The 17,818-nt window shown below is 43.4% G+C and overlaps 1 protein-coding gene across 6 annotated transcripts in view; it reads right to left on the bottom strand.

Moving 5' to 3' along the window:
• The window catches only part of SERTAD2 (SERTA domain containing 2), a 119,225-nt gene that overhangs the window by 9,241 nt on the left and 92,166 nt on the right, over positions 1 to 17,818 (bottom strand). Inside the window, exon 1 of one of the 6 annotated variants that reach the window (XM_031008247.3) lies at positions 12,732 to 13,089. The exons of the other annotated variants lie outside the window; for them this stretch is intronic. The gene's annotated coding sequence lies outside the window, so the exon portion shown is untranslated. Of the gene's footprint in view, positions 1 to 12,731; positions 13,090 to 17,818 lie in introns of those variants that run through there. 6 annotated transcript variants of the gene reach the window in all.

Raw genomic sequence — 17,818 nt, 5'->3', positions numbered from 1 at the left:
CTCCATCTTCTGCCCACCCTAAGGGGCCTAAAACTAACCCCAGCCACTTTTCTACTGAATAGTCATTGGCTCTTAACATGAGGTTTGAGATCAAACGACCTCCCTCCCCAATAAACTTTTTAGAAACAAATTCCTAGCATTCTGGTTTTCTAAACATTAATTTTAGCAACTATTAACTGCAGCAAACTAAGTTTCAAACATAAAGAACAAAACTCATTGGTAGAGACATAAATGAAAACTTCTGGAGTTTTCCAAGAAATTTCATACTAAACACAACTCTGTACATGAAAACTAGTTTTCAACTGTGCAACTTTTCATTAGGAAGGACCCTGCCCTCAAAAGCTACAATCTGGGTAGATGCTCAAAAGTAACAAATGTCACTAGAAGTGTCCTCAGAAGTCAAAGGACCAGAGGACCAGGAGCCTGAATGACTTGACTTTTTGGGGTTTTGCAATTCCAGAATCTGAGTGACTCCCATAGTAAGCAATCTGAGAGATTACTGTGGGCTGGGGGCGGCCGGGAGACTGCTGGAAATAGGTTTGTAGCCTATTTGAAAGTTACATTTAAGGTGGGATTGTCTCTTCATATCTGTTTCCCATCTCAAGATAGTGAGCCCCCCAGGACACAGACGGTGTGTGTTTTGTTCACTTCTGTACCCTCAGCATAAGGTAGTCTCCAACACAAGATGCTCCATAGATGGTCACTGAATACACGAACAGTAAGTGGAAATAATGAGGAAAGACACCAAGGGGCAGCCAGGGCAGCACTGTAAAAACAGAGCCAGGTGTGTGTGTGTGTGTGTCCCTGAGCGTGAACTGTGTCTGGGAGGGAGGGTCTGAGGAATGGGAGGGTTGCACAGACCTCGGAGTTGAACGGTTTTACAGGCGGGATCAGGGTCGCGCAATGCACCAGCAGCTGAGATATAGAGTAGGCAGGAAAGCTCCAGCTGAGAAGCTCTTCTGTGAGCGGCTCTCCCATCCTTCACTTCTCAACCACGGACAAGCCTTAGGCTCACCTGGAGGCCTGATAAGCACAGGCCGTTGGGCCCCACCTCCCATATTTCTCTTTCAGCATGTCTGGGGAGGAGCCCTCGAATCAGCATTTCCAACAAACTTTCGGGTGATGCTGGTCTGGGAACCTCACTTTGAGAATTACCATTTCTTCTTTTCCTCATCAGGCCATTTCAAGTTTAGGCCGGAGGATATCTTTATTCAGTTAATCTTGATTCCCAAGGCCGTCCTTATTTGTGTCTAATTTAGCAGGACAAAAAGGAATGAACAGCATTTTTGTGATAGCAACTGACAACCGACATTAGAAAACAAAATACTGCACGCAGAGTTAAGATGTCTTATACTCAATTTTAATGACAAAACTCAGGGTCTCAAACTGATGTGTCAGATCCTACTGGCCCAGTGGGGCCCAGATTCTCCTTGCTGGGGTCTTAAAGTGATGGCAGTGGGATCTTATCCAAAGCCCAGAAAGGAACTGAAACAGTACTTATGTTTAAAAGAGTAAGTAACATCTCCCACTACTACTTTTTGCATTTTGGAAAAAAAATGCAAACAATTTTTTTAAAGATGAATCAGAAAAGGTTATCTTTAGCTCAATGTTTTTCAACTATTTAAAAGCTACACCTCTTTAAAAATCTTTTTTTTAATTACTGTCCTTTAATGTTATTTGAACTGTCAAAGTAAATGTTATGATTTTTTAAAGTGAGAGTATTAAATCAACTTTTCCAAACTACCATTTCTGTCATCCTACCACCACCAACAAAAATCACTGCTTTAACCTGCAGGCTCACCCCAGCCTCTGCAGCATCACAGCATCCTGGCGGTTCCCTCGACAGACCCTGGGTTGGGGGGGGCAGGGGCAGTGTGGGAGCTGTAGGAGGCCTGCACAGGGAGCCCTCCTCAGACCACCAAGGCTGGCTTGCTGGATTTCTCTGTGCCAGTCAAAAAAAGATGCAAAAGTCTTCACAGATGTAAAACTCTGCATTATGTTTTAACTTGATTCATCCCAAATGACTGTCATTAGCCCGGGCGGAAGGAAAACTCTCACTGATAGACTTTTCTACTCTGTCTGGAGAAAGAGAATTCATGCCACAAAATGACTTTAAAAGGGGGTCAAATTCACAGCTTAGTTCTAAATTCTTAAGAGAGGAAATAATTGGGGAAGGTGTGACTGGTCTTGTGACCAAAAAGGAATCAAAGATTGAGTGGAGACACCTGGTCCTGCACCCCTGGAGCTTGTGCAGCTCGGCACCACCCTGACCTGGTGCGGGGACAGACGGGGAACTCAGGAAAGCATCGCCTTAGAAGCCCAACTGGTTTGTACCTTGTGTACGTTTTCAAGAGCTTTTTCCAATTTCCTTTTGGGAAACAGCAACAACTACACATTCTGTGTGCTCCCTTCTCAGGAGAGCAGCAGGCTTCACAATTAAGTGGTATGTTGTTTTAAGTCAGGTAACAAGGCAACACTGAACTACAGTGTCTGCCGTGGTGTACAGGCGGCTAGTGGGGTGAGCTGGCCATGCTCTGCCGCTCACCTGGGTGGAGAGCACAGCTGGGGCCTGCCTCATGATGAGTCACCGGCCTGCACACGCGGGATCCTGCACGGCTCTACATGCACGCTATACTTTAACAGGAACGTTTTCAAAACGCTAGCTAACAGCTCTCAGGAAAAAGGCACCTAATTCAAAGGGGAGCTTTAACAAGCTGTATCCCTTGGCAGGGCAAGGTGGCTCACGCCTGTAATCCCAGCACTTTGGAAGGCCGAGGCGGGTGGATCACGAGGTCAGGAGATCGAGACCACCCTGGCTAACATGGTGAAACCCCGTCTCTACTAAAAATACAAAAAATTAGCCAGGCGGTGGCGGGCACCTGTAGTCCCAGCTACTCAGGAGGCTGAGGCAGGAGAATGGCATGAACCCGGGAGGCGGAGTTTGCAGTGAGCCGAGATCGCGCCACTGCACTCCAGCCTGGGTGACAGAGTAAAACTCCGTCTCCGAAAAAAACAAAACAAAACAAAACAAAACAAAACACCAAGCTGTATCCCTAACCTCATCAGACACACTGTCCCATATGGCTGCTGGTGTGACCACTGGTTGCTGACAAGTCCAGAGGTGTCAATGCTAACGCTAAAACCAGAAAGATGAGGCCTTTAACCCAACGCCAACACTCAAAGTAGTGATCTCCCCTCATGTACCCACCTCTTTGGAAGAAAAAAGAAGTGTGGCGATTGTCTTATGAGAAGGCTGGCAGCGGTCCTTCCCTTCCCCTGACATACTGTGCCACCAAAGCCCACAGCCCTAAGTGGAAACACATTCATTCTCCTGGTGTCTTTTGGTGGTAGTGGTAGAAGAAAGGCGTGCCCCTGGTAAAATTAGCTGGGCATGTGGCAGACTTCTGAGCCGAAAAGAGGCTCAAAGTAGGGCCAGGATTGTTTTGAGACAACTTCTGAAACACAGAATATGCTGTTTCTCTTCTCTTCACTCCACAGGCTGGCCTCCCAATGCGTTTAGGACCCTGCTTTTGAGGCATCCAAGTGGGAGAGCCTCTGTTCATGACAAAAGGGAACCTCCCACCAGCCTGAGGGCGGGACGCTGAGGACCCCAGAGCCCTGCCTCCAGGCTGCTGTCGTAGTGTGACACAGCAACTTCCGAGCAGGAAGGAGAAGCCCGATCCTAACTGGGGGAAGCTGTTTGCTTAGACAACTTTCTACACTTCAAATATTACACCTTAAACAACACACTGGACTAAGAAATCTGATCATGTCCAGGCTTTTAACACCCTCCTCCCCCAAGGAACAATAAAACACACCAGCGAAAACAAAGAGGCTGCCCTGAAAAGGTTGCAGTGGTGGATGATACTGGCAGAATCAGAAAGGAAGCTAAGAGAAACAGGCGCGTCCTCAGCCGGGCCTCGCGTGTCCTGACACTGCAGCAGGCACGGGATGTGGGCTGTCCCCTCCAGCACGGTGCGGGAAGGTGCTGGGGTATCCAAACAGCAAAAGCAAACCTGAGACCCCAAAACAACTGCGTCTGGCCCAGGGGAGTGGGCAAAAATTCCAACAGGGAGAGACCGTCTCTGGCTTATTTACAGACAGGGTAAGGATGCCCAAAGACAAGAGGGAGTATTAGTAACAGAACTCATGAAGTTCTATGGATCGGGATGCTTTAAAAAAAAAAACAAAAAAACACCAAAGCTCATCCAGAATGTCTGAGGTCCCTGCAGTAACATCCATGCTAATTGGTAAGTAAGACAAAGCCTCCCCTAACAAATCAGCAATGTAATTATAAAGCCAGTCACTAGATCAAGCCAGTCTCCAGTGCTCCAGCGATATTCTGAACCTGTAACCCGATACCACTGTTTGCTGCCGGCGCCTCCTCCGGGCTCTCCCGCTGCGCACCGGCCGCGCGGGGGCCCGCAGGGCAACGCAGCCTAGGCTGTTTGTGCAAGATGAGACCCTGCATTTGACGAAGACCTGCAGGAGCAATCCTCCCGGCTTTCTTGACAGTGAAGAAGAAGAAGAAGAAGATAAAAAAAAAAAAAGCCTGACGACACACTGAAATTCGAACAGGAAGTCAAGCCCCAAGTAAATTTAAGAAACAACTTTTACTGTTTGGGGTTGTTTTCTAAAGTCCAAATTTTTAAAATTCTAGTTTCTCCTCTCAGATTTTTACATGCTCCTATTAAATTGAAGGCAATTTCCAATACTGGAGGCTTGTCAAATATAAACTTTTCTACTAGTAAAATAGTTTTTTAAAATGTTGACAGCTGCATTTAGTAAGCAAAACATAGTCAAATTCTGGGAGGGAATGTTTCAAGTAAATATTTCTTTAGAATAAATTATGGCCTTGTTAGTACACATCTGGAAAGAGAATAGGCTTTTTAGAATATAAATGTCAAGTGGTATATAAAATGTTTCTTATATCCTGTCTTAGTGGTTCCTCTGCCAGCTGGGAATTTTAAGTTTTAATCCCAACTCTTATGAAGCTATGGACACCAATTACCTTCTTCCAAGGACAATGAGAATGCTGCCAATTGTTTTATTTTATCTAAGGATTCTGGCTAAAAGTATGGTACACTTGATTTAAAAAAAATTAGAAAGAAAAATGCTTTGTTTTCTCAGTTTTAAGGAATTTTAATTTATAAGGAAAAAAGATTACTTGGGAATGGCACACTTAATTCAAGTAAAAGGTTGAGTAGAATTATACAGTTTCTAACCTTAACTTAACAAAAACATAATATGCTCTGATGCCTGGAATTTGCTTTAAAATACTCCAAAACAAACAAACAAACAAAAAACCCAAAACCTGGCCATGTAGATGAAACAAGATTTGACAAAATGTTGATACCTGCCGAGGCTGGCTGATAAGTACAAGGCGGTGCATTGTACTCTTTCTTTTACTTTTGAATGTGTTTGGAATTTTCCATAATAAAAAGTTAAAAACCACAACACGCCAATATATATTTCTAAATTAAAACATACAAAATAAGCACAATAAATTACTCACACCCCCAGTGAAAACTATTATATTAATTTGATAGAGTTTTTTTTTTTCTTCACACAGAAGAAAGCTATTAGTGCTCCATGTAAACAAGCACGCCCAATTCAAGTTGGAACTCTTTAAATTCTGGAAGACAGCACATCACATCCAGCCACGAGGGGGCGCAGCCGAGCAGCAAGGAGCGCAAAAGTCTCATTCTTCACTGCAATTTCTACCTACAGCTCTCTCAAAGTATACACATTTTCAAGATTGTTTCCAAATTCAGGTATCCACAGGACACTGCTAAGCAAGCTGGGAGCTTTGCCAAGGCCAAAATAAATTAAATTATGGTACGGTTCAAACTCTGGAAGTACTGTGTATAGGAAAGGTTGTTTCTCTGTATATAAAAGTTAACACTGGTATTTCAAAAACCATGGTTAAAATCCCTGGAGGATTCCTGAAATGAGAACAAACACACAACAACAAACACACACCCAAGTCATGAGATGTGAACGTGGAGAAACCAACAGTTCAGAATTTCCAGTGGGGCTTGCAACATGGACTCCCAATAAAACAATGAGTCTCAATAAATTCGGCACTAAGCTTTTACCAGTATAGATAGACGCCTTTACTAGGCCTACTTACTACTTCTTAATAACTATAAATTATCTCCATACTGAACAGATACTGCTTCAGGCAGTTATTTGGGAAAACCCTTCATAAAGGACATTGGAGAGGGGCCATTTAATTATAAAATGTAACACAGTTAACCTTAGGGAGATGATGAAGCGAGATCATTATGTGTAACTACTTGCTGGGATTCTTTCTACTTAAATTATAAGTTCAGATTATATGATGTTGTATGTTCAATAATAATGCTCATAATAGATGAAATGTTATAATGAGTCTCCGCATTTGAAAATTGGAAACTATAAACATATCTATATTTTATAATCATTTGAATTGTGATACTACTTCATAATAATTTGGTGTCAGAATATGTTTTTAGCATTTTGAGTCTAAGGCCTCATTAACATTAGGGTAAGGAACTCTCAGATTTGACAATTTTTCCCATAAGATTACGTGCTTTACTAGTAAAGACTAGCCAGCATTGCCCAACCTCCCATTCTCGGGCATAATGAAAATATTTTTTCTCCTGTATTTATAATTGCTTGGATGGGATTCTGTTTCAATCCTCCTGTAGCATCTTTTCCCTAAAGATACACTGTTTTTCTCCCTCACACTAGAGACCCTTAATAAACAATGTCAAGGGGGTGGGGAACTTAGAGTAGAAAGGAAAGGCTTTGCCAAAAGTATGTGACAGTTTTTGTGTTAAAAAAAAAAAAGAGACTCAACATATATATATAAGTCTTACTAAAACAGGGAAATATAAGGTTTTAGAACAATTCTGTGAAAGATAAAATTACATCTTAGTTAAAACCAAAGGTGGCCTTCTAGGTTTTATTAGACAACTATTTGCCACTGAATAAAACTAACGAATAAAAATAAAGTATGCTACTTCAAGAAATGCTTCAATGGAAGCTTTTCTTAAAAGTTAAAAATTAAAAACTAGTCATGCCTTCAAATCTGGATGCTTCATTACTATGAAAGAATCACTTAAAATATTCCTTACAAATACAGAACATATTTCATCTTATAACTTATCCGTGCAGTCCAAAGAGGAAAACCAGAGAAATGTTGTTTCTTTTACTTACTGTGTAAAACTGAACATTGTATTGTACGGCCTAAACTTGGATTCCCTAGAGAACAATATCACATTTCTACAACATGACATGAGTACGAAAATTTGAGGTGCAGGATAATAGAAATATACTTGAGACATGCAAATGGCAGGAAATAACTATTCTATGTAATACCTGTCCCATGTAAGTAACCTACATGTTCCGAATGTTTAATTTGGTTGCCTCTAAGAATTAGGTAGGCTAATAAGGTTTTACAAAGACAATTTAAAGTTTGTATCATATACCTGAGTAATTCACACACAGAAAATAATTGTAGAAAGAAAAAGGCAACGAGGATACAACTAAACTTGAGGGGAGTAAATGATACTTTGTAAATATGGCAGCCATTAAAGAATAACTACTTTGGGACTATTTTGAGATAAAATGTTTGTCTTCCCAAGGACTTCTGTGCATTGATAATGAATGGCTCATTGAACTTTAAGCTATGTCACTTAAATACAATAAAAATAATCAGAGTACCACACTAAATGTAATAACTATTTATTTTCTAAGGAAAATACTTCATAATTCTTCAATTACCTTCAATGGTCTTCATGGAAAGCCTTCCTCAACCTCCCCAGCCTGCCACCCCCAGCCTGCCACTCTATTCATTCTACCTGTCTTCTGGAGCTTTAGAAGGAGGCAGGAACCACCTGAAGAATCGAATTTTTAATGTGTAAACCAACTACTTGTCAGAGAGCTAAGAATCACTGCCAGTGAAACGTATTTTATTTTATATTTCTGGACATGGTAAAACTATTTAAAAAAATTAGTTTGCCTTAAAAAGTTCAGAAAAGACCACCAAGTTCCTGACAAGCAGAGAGGCAGAGCAAAAATTCTTCCACTCTGGATCATAGCACCCAAATTCCTCAGGCAGACTGGTTTTCTCTGATAGCATGGAAGACACAGGAGAGGTACAGATGGACAGGGAGATGTCCCCTCAAAGAAGGAAAGAAATCTGAAAAGCAAATCTGTATCACCTATTATAAAATGGGATAACCACACAGGGAAGATCAGTTTAAAGCAGCTGCCAGCTCGATATCTCATTAGCGTGACTAGGATTTTATGCAAACCTGTTCTGGTGTAGAGATGACCTTGGGACTTTCAGATTCTCTGAGTTTAACTTGGGCAATACTTCTAAACACAAGGGTGGGGTACACCAGCAGGCCTGCTCCAAACCCCAGGAGCTGCAGTGCATGGCGTGGAATGATAAGCAGCCGGCCGGAGCAGAGGCAAGCAAAGCGCTGAAGGCTGATCTGGAGCAAGAGACTTTTGATCATTTAGTGTTTTTGACCATGGTCTATTCAAGTGTACATTTTACTTTTCTTCAACAGGTTCACTCTGCCCACTGTTAAACATCAGTGAGTGTGCATATGGATATACAGAATATATAGACATAGATCATGTCTGTAAGAACCAGAATCCCTTCCCCTTTACTATTCTATGGGAAAGTCCTTAGAAAATGCTTAGCTTCTTTTCAGTTAACTGCCTAGGAAGGTTTTTAAAGGAAAAAAGCTGAGAATTAATTAGTAACTCTGCAAAGCTACAGGTTTTTGTAAAGTGACAAAAAAGATAGTAAGGCAGACATGAATGAGTTTTAAGAACTGAAGTTTGCTGCTACCTGGAGTTACTAGAGAAACAAAGCTGCCTTTGGGCACCTCAAACTAGTCAGACCTGCTATAGCAGTTGCACAGTCAGCTCCAGATCTGTCCTCTGCTCTTCTCCCTCCAGCCCCCACCACCCCACGCCTCCGCATAGCTCAGTCCACTCTCTACTCAGGGTGGAGGTGGGCCGGGCCAGCTCTGGCCAGACAGTGTGCAAGTGTAAGAATAGGCCGGCCAGGAGCACAGATGCCAACTCCATTCTGAGCTGAAAACTGCAATGGGTGCAGAATACAGCTTAGGTGATCTTGGGTTTCCAAAATAGATCAATCAAATTGTGGGGTTTACTTCAGAGAATCCTAGCATTAAGTTCAGATGAGGGACAGAGGATTCTGAGAAAAGACAAATGGGTCTTTCCAGCTTTGGGATCCCTCAGACCACAAGGAGGGCAGAATTTTCAAAAGAGAGTTTGCACGGTCTATATGTGGTGCTTGTTGAAACTGGCAGTATCTGTTCTGTCCTATTAGAAATCATATATTATAAAATATATTGTGATGATTTTACTTTGAAATTTTCATTTGTATTTCAAAGAAAATTTTTAGACAGCCAATCATGTTTTGTTTGTCTCGTGATCTCCGAGAAAAAAAAAAACAAACAAGGAGTCTATTTATTACTCAGAATAGGAATGTCGTCTTATTGGGCTGACATATGCCATTCACAGATTCATACAAAGAATGAACTGCCACACAGTGCTAATGGAGAAAGACACTGCTCCACACAATGAGTGACGGACGCTCCAGGGGACAGTTCTGTTCATAAGGGTTTCCCAGCATCTGCACACAGGGCATAAGTTTGCCTTTAATATCAACTGCACTGGCCATTTGAGACAACCATTTTTTCTAGATTAGTAGCCATTTCCTTCAAACATACTAAAACTAAATGAAATAGCCACACATTTCTTAAACAGGAATCCTGGCTTGTGGGTTTCTACCAATTGCTTAATGAATAATTATTAACAATATGTACAAAATATATGAGTTGTGCATATAAAGTGGCCACGGCACTTTTAGATTTTCATGTTTTGCTAGTCAGTATTAATTAACAGAAAGACCTATGAGAGCTGGTGTCACCCTTATTGTGAGGCCATTTTCATGTCAACTGGAGCTTGCCTTCTGGTGCCTTCAGTACACAACTGATCTTTGGACTCGGTAATCAGAGACGGCGCCTGCGCTTGCTCTCTCTCTCATGCACCAAGTAACTATTGCAACTAGAGCTATCTCCTATAGGATATGCCATGACAGTGAATACAAAATTTCTGTTGCCAAGAAGCTTTAAAAATTCTATGAGTGAATTAAAGTTCATGGCCCCAAATACGCCTATCTATACATAGCTTTTTCCACAGGTAATATTGACAAAGTGGTCTTGATTCTGTTGACATATGTGAAATATAAAATAAAGCTTCATACTTTTTTTTCTGTGCTTTTTAACAAGAAACCACAGCAAAAGAAACCTCTCAAAGTTTCTGTTCCAGCTTTCACCTTTCTTAGTTACTAAAATGTAAAATATTTTTTCTGAGGGTAAACTTGTAGTATAATTGGACACTGATAATAAAAGTAGCATGCTGCAAGTTGATAGAAATTTTTATGTATTTGCATTCGAACATCTTCAAACTGCCTTCATACGTTTTGTAATGTTTTTTGTGTGTGATGCATGTGTGTGCCTTTCTAAAGTAGTGTTGTAACTTACTCTGCCATTGGAACCCTGTTTAAAATAGCAGATACCATAAGCTATCAGTCGCCACACAAATTTGAATGAGTTTTAAAATATCAAAATATGTGCTATTTTACTAGGCTCATTATCAGTAATAATTCAGTGTGTAGCAACTGGGCAAAATTCATGTTTCAGCTTCTCAATTAAATAGAAAAGCTTTAAAGAGGGACAATTCAGCCAACAGAAGTGTAAAGATTTTCTAAATCTGAATTAATATCCTTCTCTTAGTTCTTCAAGGGAAACAAGCTTGAGCAGCTGTTACCTAAGACGCTGTGACATTCGCCTGACAATAAAACCGTTCCCTAGGACACCTCCTGTCACACATACACTTGGTTGGCATTACAAAATGTGAGTCCTCTCCCTTACCTGTCTGAATGAAGTAAGGAAAAGGGCCGGGTGTTAAGGAAAAAGGGGGTTGGGGGATGTCAAATCCAAAATAAGATTTCTCATCTGAGAACAACATGGTTATGTATATTTTAATTAGGGAGTGAAACAAGTAAAAAAAAAAAATTGTTAAAGGATTCCAAACTTAATGAACGACATAAACAATTTTATATTAACATATAATACACCTCTAAAGAAGTCAATGAAGCTAAAGGAAAACTTTTAAACATTTGTCTCTTTTAAATAAAAAGAAAAAAAAAACCCTGAAAAAATAAACAGAAAAGCAGAGATCCACAAACAAACTATTCTTGTTCACTCCAGAAGTTGGGATCTTAGGATGGATATTTTCATCTTCACAGCACACCCTAGCACACTCATATCAGAATAGACTGCTATAAAAAGGGGGAGGGATGGGAGCTGCCAGGGTGAGACATGCCTTCTGCTGAGCTGAGCAACTACCCCCAACCCCCATCGGCCAAGCAGCCCAGACGCTCTCAGGTGGACGGTCCTTCAGGGGCGGAGCGAAGCCAAAAGCCCACTTCACTCTTGTCAGGGACTAGTCTCTAATTACAAAAAGCTACTGTGAACACTTAGGGCCTCAGGAATCCTGGTGACTACAACTTCTAGGCTCTTTACACACATTATGGATATTTCTTAACATATATTGGGAAATCAAAAAGCGTATTTCATGAACAAAGCTTGAAAACATGTACTCTCTACCCTAAGCCCAACTGAGGCTGCCCAATTCGATTCAAATAAAAACTGCTGTGGTCTGAGGCTGGCTGTCTCACTCTGCTGACTGTCCTCCCCATTCAGTGTCTGTGAAAACTTACTTTCTACCTCCTGAAACGACTCAGCTTGCAAGCAAAAAGTTATTCCAATGCAAACTATACCTGATCTTTTCGTGAAACTTAGAAACTAAACCTAAAACTCGACTCCCATCTCAATCTATTACTACCACTTCTGCTAAAGGTAAGATAACTTATAGCCAAGAAAACAAAACAAAACACGATTTTCTGTCCATGTAGTGGCCCTGTGACGACACCCCCTGTCTTACTGGTACAAAGTCTAGGGCTTGGGACAGCTGGCTCCCCTCAGCTCCCTCCCTTTCAGTCATAGGCGGTTACCACGAAGATGACTTGTAGATTTCTAACTTAAAAACCAACGAGACGTTAAGTTTAATATACATGTAGATCCCAAATCAATTCATTTGGGCATGGACGAAAAGAGGGTGGAGAGGAACGTTTTCAACATTATAAAAAAAAACACCGGGAAATTCACAAAAACGCACTACAGTAAGTTGGATGCAAACCCGGCCACGGAACTCAAAAGTGAAGCAGCCTTCGCGCCAGCAATCCGAGCCTTAAAAAAAGTCTCGCACGTTCACAACAACACAACCGCCACAACGCGCACACACATCCCAGCTGTAGAGGCGACAGCTCCAGGCGCCCCCGCCCGCCGCTCGGCTCTCCGAGCTCCCGACCCCCTCCTGACCCCGGCCCTGCCCCCCAGCGGCTCAGCCTGCAGGCGCCGGGGGTCCGGGAGCGCGGGGCCGGGGCCGGGGCCGCGGGAGGGAGCGCTCCTCCCGTACCTGCTCCGTCCCCGGCTCCCTCCCGCGGCGGCGCCCGGCCCCTCCTCCGCCCTCCGGGCTCTCCCAGCCCTGGCCGAGTCCCAACACCGCCCCCCATCCACCCGGAGCCCCCCGCGCCCGCGGATCCCCTCAAGCCCGACGCCAGGAGAACTTACCACATGCAGCTCCACCTGGGAACTAACGCATCAGGAGGGGTTTCCGCCCACTCCTCAGCTACTCCCGCTCCATGCGGAGTGCCCCGCTCCAGGGGCCCGAGGGTGGCGCCGGGGAGCGGGCAGCAGGCGAGGCTGAAGCTAAGACTCCGCCGTCCTCTGCCTGCGCGCCCCGAGCATTATACAATGGTGGAGGCGGCGGCGGCAGGCAGCGGAGGAGGAAGCAGGAGGCGGGCGGAGGGGGCGCCCTGACCGAGCGAGCGGTAGCTCGTGCTCCAGCACTCGCCGTGCAGGAGTGACGTGCGGCCCGCGAGCCTCCCGCGAGCTCCGGGCCCCGGCGCCGCAGGCCCCGCCCCTCGCCGCCCGACCCCGCCCCCGCCGGCCCCGCCCCGGCCCGCCTCTCCCCGGCGGTCCCGGGAGGCGCGATAAAGGCCGAGGCCGGCCGCGGCCGCCGGAGGAGCAGGAAGGGGCGGCGGGGCGCAGTGGGCGCTGGGTGGCAGCGCCGCCCCCAGCTCCCTGCTGGGCCGGCGCGCCCCTGATTTTCTCGTAAGGACGGGCTGAAAGAGGAGGGGAGACAGAAGGAGACACTCCGGCCCGAGGACCACCACTGCCACTAGTAACGCCCCCCACACACTCTAGAAGTGCTCAGGCGAATGACGAAGCGGCTGGTGACAAAGGCGGCGGCGAGTGCAGCGCGTGCACAGCCCGCGGAGCCGCGCGACCGCAAATATGACAAGCATTTGAGCTATTTGGCAACGTGGGGCCGGTCAGCGGGGCGGGCAGGGTCCCCGCGGGGGGCGAGGGGCAGAGAGCTGGCCCGGGCGCCCGTCTCACTGCCTGCGGGGTTCCTGGGCGGGGGTCCGCTGCGGGACACTCCTACGAGGCCCGCACTGGTCCGAACGGCAGGATGGGGGCTCCAGCCGTGAGCCGGGGACAGAAAAAGTCCCTTGCCCGCGTGGCCTCAGCCCGACACGAGAAGTGGGTCACCAAGTCCACGGCACTTTGGGAGCCGGACCGAACGAGTTGCATCCTTCGGGGCCGGCCGGGCCTCGGTGCAGACCCGGCAGGAGGGAAGCCAGGCTAGGAGACGCAGCCAGGTCGGAGGCGCAGTCCTCTGCCCACAAGTTTCACATTGATAGCCTTTTCCTCCCGTGGAGTAAGCTTATGCTTGGAACTACTTAAATTTACCAGGGAAATTTATACTAGTTGGAAGAGAATGTGTGTATGCCCAAATGGTGAGAATTTAAGAGCACTAGGGAAAGAGGCCAGATAGATGGTTCCACTGGAAAATTAATGATTATTTTAAAAATTACACGTGCATTCAGCGTCAAGATGTAAAAAGCAGTGCAGGCAGGCACCTTAAAATTTTGGCTGCCACCCCAATCAATATCATTTCAGATCACTTTGGAGTTTAATGGTCCACTATACTAGTTGTATTTAAGAATAATAAAGCTTTAAGACCTAACATAAAGGTGATTGTAAGTCGTTAACATCAAGAGAAATTTAGACTTGTTTAAACTGTTCTGTAATGATTTGTTATCAATCAAATTGATGATCTCATCGAAATTAAACTTGTGCTAAAATGTTGATAGAGGAGACAACGCTTCTTGTTTTATCTTTAAGGAAGATGGAAAAGGTTTTTACTGGACCCTCAGTATAATTAAAGTCTTATACAGTATAACCTAAGCCAAAAGCTAATTATTTGTGGATATCTTTGCAAAGTCTCATTATAATGGCATTCAAAATGACATATTATGGAAGCTGTGCTCACCAGCCCTCTGCAGGTCTTGCTCAGTTTGCGCCTGAGTGGCATAACATTCAAACATTTTGCTGTGAAGCCAAGATATTTTTCATTTCCAGAGTTCTGCAGTTTAGAGAGGGCATTAACTACTAACAGTTTCCTAACCACCCACTCACTTATACTTTCAGTGCTCACTTTAAGGAAAAGCCATTGAAATAGAAGCTGCAATAATCTCTTCCTGTGATATCTTTGTAGAGGAGGCCAGAGGCATTAGCTCTGTTGAATTTAAAGTGAATTTAAACTGCTATTTGTGAATTTAAACTGCTATTCTTGAATTAAAGTAAGCAGGAAGTTACACTTGCAGAACTTTTGTGACACTTGGATATTTTCTAGCAAATAGATTACAGCAAATGCAGTGTTTCTGTATAAAATAACAGGATTTAAGTCAAAGTGACAATTTTGTGTCACTGGGATAGACAGGATTCTGCTGAAGTCCATAAGGTCTGTATTCTGTACCTGCTCAAACAAAGGTTTGTGCTCTTAACGAGACCAGCAACCTGCGTTTTTTGGAGTGAAATGGTTTCCATCTCTTTATACCTCTGAAGGCTGTAACATCTTATCAATGCACACATTACAAATAGCTCCCACTTCCCCCACTTTTAGAATCTGGCATCTTTGACCAGCTGCCAATGTGGTTAACACCAGCTGGTTAACCCTCTCCCTCCCCTTATACAACCCCCTACCCCAAGGCTGAGCCACACATAGGCCAGGACAGCAATCTCTACCCAGCCCTAGAAATTCAAGTCTATGAGGATAAGGAAAGGCACTTCCCACACTTCTGAAGTCAGCTCCCTTCAATATGCAATGACATGATTTGAAATATTTATTCAATCAAATATTATTTATTTCAAATCATGTCATTGAATAAGCAGTGTTTAGTGAATATGTAAATTTTGTTCTCACTCTTTAGGAGATTTAAAAGCCCATTTAAGGGCTGGGTGCAGTGGCTCACACCTGTAATCCCAGCAATTTGGGAGGCCTAGATAGAAGGATCACTTGAGGCCAGGAGTTGGCCATTCTGGCCAACATAGCGACACCCCCATCGCCACAAAAAATGAAAAAATTAGCCCTGCATGGTGATGCATGCCTATAGTCTTAGCTACTAAGGAGGCTGAGGTGGGAGGATTGTTTGAGCCCAGGAGAGGAGTTCAAGGTTGCAGTGAGCAATGACCACACCACTGCATTCCAATGTAGGTGAGATCTTGTCTCAAAACAAAATCCCATTTAAAATAATCCTACTCTGAGGGCCTCATCCAGAATTTAGAAGATCTGCCTCTCACTTTCATATAACATAACTTTAGAACAGTTATAAGAAATTAGGCTAGTCATCCACATTTAACTACCAGGAACACATCTGTTTAGGGAGAAAAGAAACATTCCTTTTATAAGTATAGAACTGTGATGGTAAATTTTAAAAATGCTCCTGAGTTTAATTTCAGAGAAGTACTTCTCGGCATCATTTTGTAGTTCTGGGTACTGGTTTACACTTCACTGATTCTCCTTTGAAAGTTTCTGTGCCCTCACATCTTATAGACTAGTACACTAGTGCACTAACTGAAGGCCACTTTTGGCACTTAATTAGCACACACCAAAAACACAAGGGGCAAACTGGATATATAAACTGAGAAAGACTTTACAACAGGTTTTGAACTTAAATTTCATTTTTCCTTTGCTTTTATTAAATTTTTATCTTTCAGGTTCCACCTGAAATGCCAGTAATGATCATCCATCTATATACCTTGCAAATATTGGTCTTGGTTTTATGGCAAAAAAGATAAATGTTTCAGTTATTAAATGAATTGTATAGAGCCAGCTAGGCTAAATAAGCTTTTCATGGAAAATACGGAGATCCTAACTGTGGACTCATCATTCGGATAAATGAATATTGGAATAAATCTTCAAAATAAAGTTCTGGAAGTCACATCACCTAACTGATTAGCAAGGAGTCAATAGAGGATACGATGATTTGGAAAAGTAAATACTCTCACAAAGATGGCACAGGCAGATTCAGTCCTTTTCAGCCACTAACAATTTAAAACAATTCTATTGAAGCAGCAAGTGAACTCCTCTACTTCTGCAAACTTTTCTCCATCTCTTCTTCCACCTGCTTTTGTCATGGTTTTTTTCTGCTCCTCCCTGAAGTCACAATTCATAAAAGCAGAACTACAGCTCCAGTGAAGGCCCCTTTGCAAAGCTTTCCATGTTGTTACGTTGAACTGCTTTGCAACGACTGCTTCTTACCTTGAGGGAGGTTTCACTTGTCTGTTAAAGATATACCTTTTTCTCTTTTAAAAATCTGACAATATGTAAATCTAAACCTGAAACACAATCTTCATGGCAATATTTAAAGAAAATGCTTTTAAAACCATTTCCTTTTTTTCTAGCAGTTAGGGTCAGTCCCTTCGAACTATTACTGGAGAAGATGGCTTCTGTTAGGCATCAGCTTCCTTCCTATTCCATTTTCCACTGAATCTTCAAAAGCCTTGTGCAGTCTATCAAAATGCAAAGAACTTTCTTGGTGACTCTGACAACTCCAGGGTTCCCTCCTGCAGGGACACTACTCCACTAAGACTGGTGGTCACTTCTCAGAAACATCTCCCATCCCAAGCTCCCTACACAACACACATTGCCTCTATGCATCGACTCTGTATTTCTTCCTGTCTATAAGCCATCCATCATTCTTGAGAAGTTCCCACTCTTCTCAAGGCACTGAGCACACTTCTAGCTTCCACAGAAAATTTCAATGAATGTTAGAAATTGCACAGACCTTTCTTGCCCCCAGGAACCAGCTTGGTGAGAGGAAAAGTCCTGGACTAGCAGTTTGAAGATCTTGTACACATTAATTACTTAACCATGATAAATCTATGACTTTTTAGTTTCTTAATTGACTGGTCACAGATTTAGGATCAGCACCAGTTCTGGTCAAAAGAGCACAGGGTTGTTGAGTCAGGTGATTTCAGGGCTAGCTCGTCAGCCACAGTGAGCAGGGAGGCCGAATCAGACCCTCTGCACTGGGCCTGCTTCGACACCTGGCAAAAAAAGGAACTTGGACTCAAAGATTTCAAGAGCCCCTCCCCAGAGCTAAGAGTCTATGAAACAGTGATTATACTGTCAATATCCTCATGGAGGAGTTTTAGGGCTAAAATGAGATAAAATGCTTTGGAAGCTGCTCAGCTTGTCTGGAAGAATATAAAACCAAGTTCATGTCCACATATTTCTAAATGAAAGGACTAGAAATACAAATAATGATAATGTGCTCTCTTCAATATGTTCTTTGCATTATTTTTTT

The sequence above is a fragment of the Gorilla gorilla genome, chromosome 12 (genome assembly GCF_029281585.2).
Source record: "Gorilla gorilla gorilla isolate KB3781 chromosome 12, NHGRI_mGorGor1-v2.1_pri, whole genome shotgun sequence".
NCBI classification, from domain to species: Eukaryota; Metazoa; Chordata; class Mammalia; order Primates; family Hominidae; genus Gorilla; species Gorilla gorilla.
Note: the sequence above shows the minus strand (reverse complement) of the source record. Positions and strands in the feature narration are given on the sequence as shown.